The sequence below is a fragment of the Pongo pygmaeus genome, chromosome 17 (assembly GCF_028885625.2).
Source record: "Pongo pygmaeus isolate AG05252 chromosome 17, NHGRI_mPonPyg2-v2.0_pri, whole genome shotgun sequence".
Lineage (NCBI taxonomy): Eukaryota > Metazoa > Chordata > Mammalia > Primates > Hominidae > Pongo > Pongo pygmaeus.
In genome coordinates this window covers 82,860,615-82,869,479 of record NC_072390.2, presented here as the reverse complement: position 1 = coordinate 82,869,479, position 8,865 = coordinate 82,860,615, and the positions used below count along the sequence as shown (strand labels likewise).

Here is an 8,865-nt window from a genome sequence, read left to right as displayed (position 1 = left end):
GTGTATATTGGGGCAGTCTATTTTCTGCAGTAAACATAGTAAAGGAAGGCATTCATTGGATAGTGTTAAAAATACCCATCCCACTCTTTAAGAGATTATTGTGGAAACATAAGGAAGGACTGCCCACACATGGTAAATCAGTCTCCTTTCTGAATACTAACACAAGGATCTGAAAACAGTGTGGACGTCACTCTTGGTATTCAGCCTCCTTTGGAAAATGTAAACCTTGAAAGAGCAAGGAAAGGCATTGCCATAGCAATTTTAAGATTTTACCTGCTGGTTTTCTGCCATAGTCTTTAAAAAATGAGCTCAGAGCTAATCAGAGTAGTCCTCAGGGGCATGTAGGAATAAAATCTGTGCCTAAATGAAAATCTAGGAATAAATAATGAAGAATTATATTCCCAAGATACTCCCATTGTAGAAAACTGCTGTGGAAACCTACCTATATAATACTGGAAAACAAAAATGTAATGAATGTTGTGTAGATCAGAAAGTAACAAAACGTGAACACTAACATCTTGTAGATTTCTTGTTTGAAATAAAATTTCCATTCATTTCTTACCAAGCATTACTACTTCAGTTTCAATGTTCTTGCTTCTCCCTTTGTAAATTATATTTAAATCAGTGAAATTAATTTAAATACACAACAGCTTCTTTGTAAACAGCTAAGTTGAATTATTTTTTCAGTAAAAAAAGAAGTAACTAATTTTAATTATAAAATAGTTGTGTTAGGAGTAAAAAGGCTTATTGGAATAAAGAAATATAAAATAAAGTGAAATGATTGTGTTGTTTTTAAGAGTTTATTTTGCAGTAGTTGCTTACATCAAAGTATTTTAAAAATAAAAAATCACTAAAATTAAAACTGGCCCATTCAAATGGAGAGGAAATTTTCCAAGCAGTATTAATTCTACAGCCCAAACTCACAAAACATTCTCCATCTTTTTCCTAAAAATGGTATTAAAATGCTTTCTACATTTAACAGTGTTTGTTAACATGCTTATTTTCTTTCAGAATGGTATATGACTGGTTCATTTACTTATATTTTTATAAACTCAGAGAGACATTTTCATGTGAAAGGTAGATCCTAGAGAAGTAAAAATGTCTAATTCTCTTATTACCCACCATGCTCCTGGAGCTAGAAGAGTGTAATTTTATTCTTCCCTTCAGTTACTTCTCACACTTGCTTGTTATGGCTTCCAGGCTCCACCAGCAGACTTGGAATTACTGACTATAACAAAGATGATAATCATATTTGTTGGGTAAACAATAAACAAACAAACAAACAAACAATAATACCAGTTGAAGAAAGGGACAGATTTGAAAATAGCTTAAGTGACAATTAAAACTGACTATAATCAATTCTGCATGAAACCTTTGTGACTCCAAAGACTCTGTCTTGTTTTGTTTTGTTTTGTTTTCTTATCTCATGTGGATTTGGAAAGAGAAAATAAGCAAACCTATTACTCTCAGAGGGTACAGTGGGTTGTAATAAGGAGCAGGTGACAGTTCTGATAGGCTGGCAAACATTTCCCAACCTGAGCAGGTCTTTAACCTTTCTGCTTCTTTAGGACAATAGGTGAAATGGATCAGAAAGTAAAATGTTTCCTTAAATATCTATAATATGTTCAAATTTTTAGGCAGAGTCTCCACAGATACATAGTCAGTAACTCTTATCTGAATATTATGATTATATCCAAGTAATAATCTTCATAAGATATCTAGAATGTTTCCTTTCTTTCACATTTTAAGAACGCTTGTGGCTTTTCCTTTTTAACACTTAAAAGATCTTTTAACATGTAACAGTTCATTACTAAATTTCATGAAACCAAACTTTTCTTAATAGATACATTGAGGGAGAAAGTCTTTATTTCTCTACTAAGTTCAATAGCTTTTCTACTACAATATAAAAAGTTGCTAATATATTTATGCACTTAAGACATTTTGGGTTTAAAGTGAACGTTAGAAGTTGACTTCAAATTGTCATTGTCGTAGCATATGTGAAGCAGAATTGGGAACAGAGAAAATTCCATTACAAAAAAGCTCTTGATTGATACACGTAAAGTCATAAAAATGCATCATGATTCTTATTATGCATGGAAAATATGCTTTCTGGGAAACAAATTAGTTCGTAATATCTTTCAAAAATTATGAAGTGTGCTCAGAGACGTATTAAAAAATCTGACAGTAAAATGAAATATATTTAATGAAGCATATCATGGATGTTAAACTGAAAGCCATACCAGCTTTATTGTTGTTGGAGGCAATAGCTGCCTGATGTTTGGATATTAATTCCCAGTAAAGCTGGCATTCTGAAGTAAAGAAGAATGTTAAAGAATCTTAGATGCAATTCTGATGATATGCTTATTAGTCCACTTACTCTATAGGAGATAGATTGATTATACTTTCCCTTTTGAATCTATTTAGTTTATGTATTTGATTGCTAGAAGTTGATTTTTGCATACCTGCCACAAAAATTCTTAGATAGGCTGGTGGAAAAACATCATCAGAAATGTTGCATCAGATTAATTTCTGTTGAGCATTTCTCCTTCTTACTGTATGGGCTATATAGTCAGTCTAGTGACAATTGTTTGGTCTGCAAACACAGACATTTAACAGCTGTTCAGTCTAAGAAAATGTTCGAGCTCAAATTTGATCATGAAAACAAAGAAACCTAAATTTGAAAAAAAAAGCAAACGGGTCATTGTGAAATTAAAACACAAGTGAAGACTAAATGCATTCAGTGATAGCCATTTATTTTAGTGGAAATATTTATTTTAATGTACAGTTTTTGATTATCATTTTTTCCTAAAAGGAATTTGATTTTTACTTTACATAGAAGAAAAAAAAATTAAAGGATGAGTTAAAATGTCAGTTGTATATTCTGAATGCAGTTAGTTTACAATTAAAGGAAGGAAGAAGGGGAAAAAGGAAGGAAAGAGACATCTGGAATTCAGGTTTTTGCAAACCATCACCTTGCAGTCCTCTGTCTCAATCTTTTGGTTACGGCTTATTGTGCTTGTGATGATTATGTGGAGAGATGGGGTGGGTTCAACATCAGGTCCATCTTTTGCTATTTCATGATGTTTTCAGGTTGGGTCATCTTTTTCTGTCACATTTACCAGCAATCCAAAGTGAGATAATAATAGTACATGTCCTATGCGGATGATGTGAAAGTTAAATGAGAAAATACAAATGAAATGATCACCATAGAGCTTTGCATCTATTGATAAATGCTCATGAGTTTTTGTAGTGGAAAACAGGCAATTAATTAAGAAAGTGATATAAAATAGTACCATTAAATGAGTCGTATATGTTAGAAGCATTTTGAAAAGAGAATATTAATAAAAGTTCACATTTTTTCCATTGACAAAAATAAGTCGTTATAGTTTTTTAAAACAACCATTTAACTTTAAGAAACCATACTTGATTCCTTTTCCTTTGTTTTTCTTTTTTTCTTTTTTCATTTATCCCTCTGAGTATTTGATGAGCTGTATAAATATAGATGTTTTCAATAGAAAACTACAAGATTGTACCTTATGGATCAAAAGAGGATATGCCAGTATCATGTTCAACACTGATTTAACCTGATCTAATAAAGAATTTTAAAAAGAATTAAATTTGAATATATAAGTAAAATTTTGCATTTGGCCCTCTTTCCTTATTCATACACACTAAATCTTTGTAATTGAAGATCTTACTTTAATTCTTTGTAACTAACTGAAAAAAGAGGTTAACATAATCTACAGAAGGTCAGAGAATCAAAAGAAAACTGACAATTTAGTGAGCCCCAGCCTAAGTAAAAACAAATAGAATCCAAAGGCTTTCAATAACATACACCATTGTGCAGAAGTTCATCAATTTGGGCTTTATAATTTCATGCTTTTAGTCATGTTCATATCCTGCTTCTTCAATTATTTTTATTAGTTACATCAAAATAAACAAACAAATAAGATCTAAGAAATTGAAAGAGAGGGGGAACACGGAGGAATTCTTTCTCGTTCTATTTTCAGTTGTGACATTCAGGAGAAGAGGAATACTCTGTGTTAGAATACAACGTAGTGACATTAAAAAAGAAAAAAAAATGAAGCACTTATGGCCTCCTGGGCATATTCTTAAAAGACAAAGTAGAACAACAGGAGCCAGAACATTTTGGTCTGAGAAACTGCCTTGAAAATTAATGTTAAAAAGGCATATGCAGATTCCAGACATCAGCCACCAGTGATTCTCGTCACTTCTAGACAGTTAACACAGAGGACAGGCCTTCGCCCTGAGAGCCGGGGCTACAGGTGAACTACAAAGATTAGAATGGCTTGAAATTCAGTTCAAAATCTGTGCACATAAATTCATATGTGCATTATCCTGGAGACAAGTTCACAGCTTAGAATAGAAACTCAAATGGAATTAAAACACACACATGCACATGCACGCGCACACACACACACACACAGCCATCTAAAGTCTTTAATGTCTATAAGCTTTTGTTTATAAATAATGTGGTATGCATGAAATCGTTGACTATTACAACTAGGTAGAATATTAAAGGTCAACTAATTATTCCTCTTTCTGACTTTAGAGGGAGGAATATTGGAAATCTAAGATGCTAAATGACTCGCCCATGACAACAATAAGCAAACCTGTAAATGGTAGGTTCAGATGTAGGAGCCATGTTTCTGTCTCAGCATTTGGTGATATTTACAATATATAGTTACATCAGTTAATCAAAGTAATTATTATCACCTTACCATTAAGCATGCACCTAAAATATATCAGGCACCAATCTACATAATTAAATGCATTACATCGTTTAATTCTCCAGTGCCAATTGGCAAGTCTGACTTTATTAATTGGGGAGTTTGGGTAACCAGCTTGTTAGAGGCAGATCAAAAATTCTAAAATTCTCTGACTGTAAAACGCCAAACAGATTATACTCTATTAATCTTTGCTATGTTGATAACTCTCCTACCAATAATATAAAATCATTTTGTATCCTCTTTTGTGCCTTTGTTTTTCAATGCAAGTTTCACAGTGCTGAGTATGAAGCAGGCTCTCAGGAGATTGCTGTTGGTTGAGTGATGATGGAGATTGTGGTTTTGGTGATATTCGTGATTTGGTAGCTACACAGACTCCTAAGTGAAGGAAGTAAAAGAAAATGTACTTTGGAAGTATTGATCTCTCATTAAATATTGAATCCTTGTAAAGACAGCCAACAAGGTGCTGAAGAAGTACATGGAATACCCATCAATTTATCACCCAGAAAATTAGATTTAGAAAAGAAACTCATTGACTTCTGAAAGCAATAAACCTTGGAAAAGTCACATTGACCCTCAGTCTTATTAACACTTTGAAATACACAGACAAACTCAAACTGCAAAGAGACTATTTTCTGAATTATTTTTGCTATTAGTCTCACTATTTTATAGGCTCATTCATTGATTTTTTCAAAAATCATATACGTTTACTTTCATATATGATGAAACATATATATCATGTATATTTACAAACATATATGTTTACTGTCTTAATTACACGTAAAGAAATAATTTAAAATAAAATGTAACCATAGAGGTTGAGCAAACAGCCCTATTAATAAACACAGGATAGCATTATGAATTGACAAAATGGAAACCATTTGCACACTGGTAGGTAGGCAAATTTCCCTCAGTTATCATCACCACTACTGAAATAAATGGTATTCTTTGACTTAAAACATTTTAATTTTCAAGAAATATTTAACTTTGTTAGCTGAAGTCTTTATAAAATACTCTTTAACATCAAGTGGCTTGAAGAGAAGGACAGAATAATCTCATGGGCAAAGAATAGTAGGTAAAAGGAACAATAGATGAAAAAGAGGAATATTGAAAAAGAGACTTGCAGACTAATGTTTGAGTAGACTAACACAAGGAATAAAGCCAAAATATTTCATGGGGTAAACAATCATGAAAGACCCTATTTCAATAAAGTGCTTCTTCTTAACTGCCTCTGACAGAGACTTGAATTGTAATATTTAGATTTAGTCCTTTACCTTTGCATTCCACTTCATATTAGGCCAAACACTTGAACTCAAACAAGGCATTAATTGTTAAAATATCTTGTTTCATATGCTCCTGGTTTAGAGCTTCCTTGTCTATATGTGTCTCCTTGAATTAACTTGGCTGGCTGCCAATTTCATTTTGAGAACTATTTTTGACTTTAACTCATGCAAGAAATTGTATCCAACTTTGTTCTTAAGTCATAATTATACCAGCATTTCATTTTATGACCTCAAAAAATATAATCATTGATAAAATCAGTCAGGATACTTAAGGAGCTATCCTTCAATTTTCAATATATTACAGACCCTTCATTATGATGAATATCTAGGATCTTCAGGCATGAAACATGCAACTGGAGGTATTTTGGAGATTGGGTTAGGATTCTCAGATTCCTCTGGAACACTTGCTGTTCTATACTTTAATATCTAATATGCAGAATCCTACATTTTGCTAATCAGCACACTGCATTTAAGATGCAATTTAGCTTCTGTAATTGAGCAGGATACATAATTATCTGATCCAACACTTTTTCCAGTCATTTGAATACGGAAAGAATGGGCTTCCTCTAGCAAAGTTATCTACTTACTGTGTGTTTCTTACACATGTTCAAGTGCACTAGCTGGGACTAAAACTCCACTCCCTCATAGTATCAGTTGAAGGTAATGCGAAATGGCTAACCCATTTCACACTCCTCCAACTTGTTCTCAGATCTCCAAGGAGCCAAAGTAGTAAGCATATAGTATGAACGCTTGGAGACAGTGAGCAAAAATTTAATCCTTTGTTCACATTTATATTGAGGTCAGGAAATCCTTACTCTGTGCACCTCACCTTACTCTCCTTACATGGTGTCACGGTAAATGTTTAGCAAGTGGTCTTTAAAATATAGATATAGATATAGATATAGATAGATGTGTGTGTGTGTGCGTGTGTGTGTGTGTACTATCTTATAGCATGGTCCACTTCCATGGTATAAATACATAAAAGGGGCTCATTTCAAAATACTGACATGATGGAGATTTGGAAAAGGCTGTGCATAATCGGTGGCATACCACTTCCCTTAAACCATTACTAGGTATAAATATGATGCTGTTTGAGAATAGCAACATTACCACTCAAAGGCCTACTTATATTCATATAAGAAATTGTTTGGCTAATGTTACCATATCCTTATTCTATATTTTACTGTATCTTTGGGCCATGGAGTTAAAGGTATCATATTCCCACAAGAGTTCTCTTTACTTGTTCAGTTTCTATCAGCTTTATAACACAACATAGAACCATAATAGAAAATATATTTTATAAAAATTCTTAGATGATTAGTGTTTGCCATGACAGTATCAAAGGCTCAGATCCATGCAATCAATTATCTTTATGCTATTAGTCATGTCCTTCTCCTTTGAAATGATTGCCTGCCATCTGTTATTTCATTAAGTATTAAATCTTCGTTGCTGAGCAGCAAGCCAATTTGCTTTAGTGACTTTACCAAAAAAGCACTTTAAATGTCTTCATGAGAGCTGTAATTGCTTAAATTCAGTGTTCTTTTACATTCCAAATAAAAAGTGAATATATGCACGAGAAATACATGGCAATAAAGATAATGAAGTCATTGGTTGTGCAGTCATATAACCCCTTAAAAGGTTATTCACAGCCTCAACCCTACATTATCACAGTGTGTATCTGTTGCAAACTTAGCCCATTAAAACTGAGGATGTGTATATGGTAACTAAGTAAGAGCAGTTTTGTTAATAATTTCATGAGGGAATAAGTTGTTGGCATTTACACCTGTTAGTAAACTGCCTTGAATTATATTTTTCTGTCTTTATATGTGAGATTGGTTTATAGCTGATCCCTCTATATTACCATTCATCTGATCACTCAATTTGCATTCCCTAAGGGATCTCATAATCTAGATTAAGAACTACTTAATTTGGAGCTCTTAGAAACACGTTCTTCATAAGGCTATGCAATGTGCAAGACAAATAATATATATTGCATTTAAGTTTTCTTAATATATTCACAGTTGTCAATAAAAACCATCATAGTTATCGAGACCATCTTGGCTAACACAGTGAAACCCCGTCTCTACTAAAAATACAAAAAAATTAGCCAGGTGCGGTGGTGGGCGCCTGTAATCCCAGCTACTAAGGAGGCTGAGGCAGGAGAATGGCGTGAACCCGGGAGGCAGAGCTTGCAGTGAGCCGAGATAGCACCACTGCAGTCTGGCCTGGGCGAAAGAGCGAGACTCTGTCTCAAAAAAAAAAAAAAAACCCTTCATAGTTGTTGTTGTTGTGTGTGTGTATGTGTGTTTTGAGATGGGTTTTCGCTCTTGTTGCCCAGGCTGGAATGCAATGGCATGATCTCAGCTCACTGCAACCTCCACCTCCTAGGTTCAAGCAATTCTTCTGCCTCAGCCTCCCCAGTAGTTGGGATTACAGGCATGCACCACCACGCCTGGCTAATTAGCATCAGAGTTTACCTCCAGAAAAAGATAGTAAATATCGCTAACATCATCTTCTGGTCAAAGACAGTATTTGCTGGCCAGAGCAGACTCACGGCAGAGGTTAAGTAGACAAGGTAGAATGCCAAAGAGTTTACCTAAACTAATGGCAGTTTAGACAGTGTTTATTGTGAAGCTCCAATACAAGATGTTTGTTTCAAAACACTTCCTAAGCCCAGGCAGACAGACCATGTATAGACAAAAACACAACAACTGGTTGCAGAGGCAGGTTATTATTAGAAATAAAGATTGAAGATGGAAAACTGTACAGGGAACTAAAAGTTTCAAACTTTGAAGTAGTATTAAAGACTTAGGTATATATTAGACTAGAAACAG

The 8,865-nt window shown here is 33.8% G+C and overlaps 1 protein-coding gene across 1 annotated transcript in view; it reads right to left on the bottom strand.

Annotated features, from left to right (window-relative positions):
• Positions 1-2,733: 2,733 nt before the first annotated feature.
• The window catches only part of LOC134738452 (uncharacterized protein C10orf95-like), a 266,337-nt gene continuing 260,205 nt past the window's right edge, over positions 2,734-8,865 (bottom strand). The window contains exon 7 of the mRNA XM_063653618.1: positions 2,734-3,154. The gene's annotated coding sequence lies outside the window, so the exon portion shown is untranslated. The remainder of the gene's footprint in view (positions 3,155-8,865) is intronic.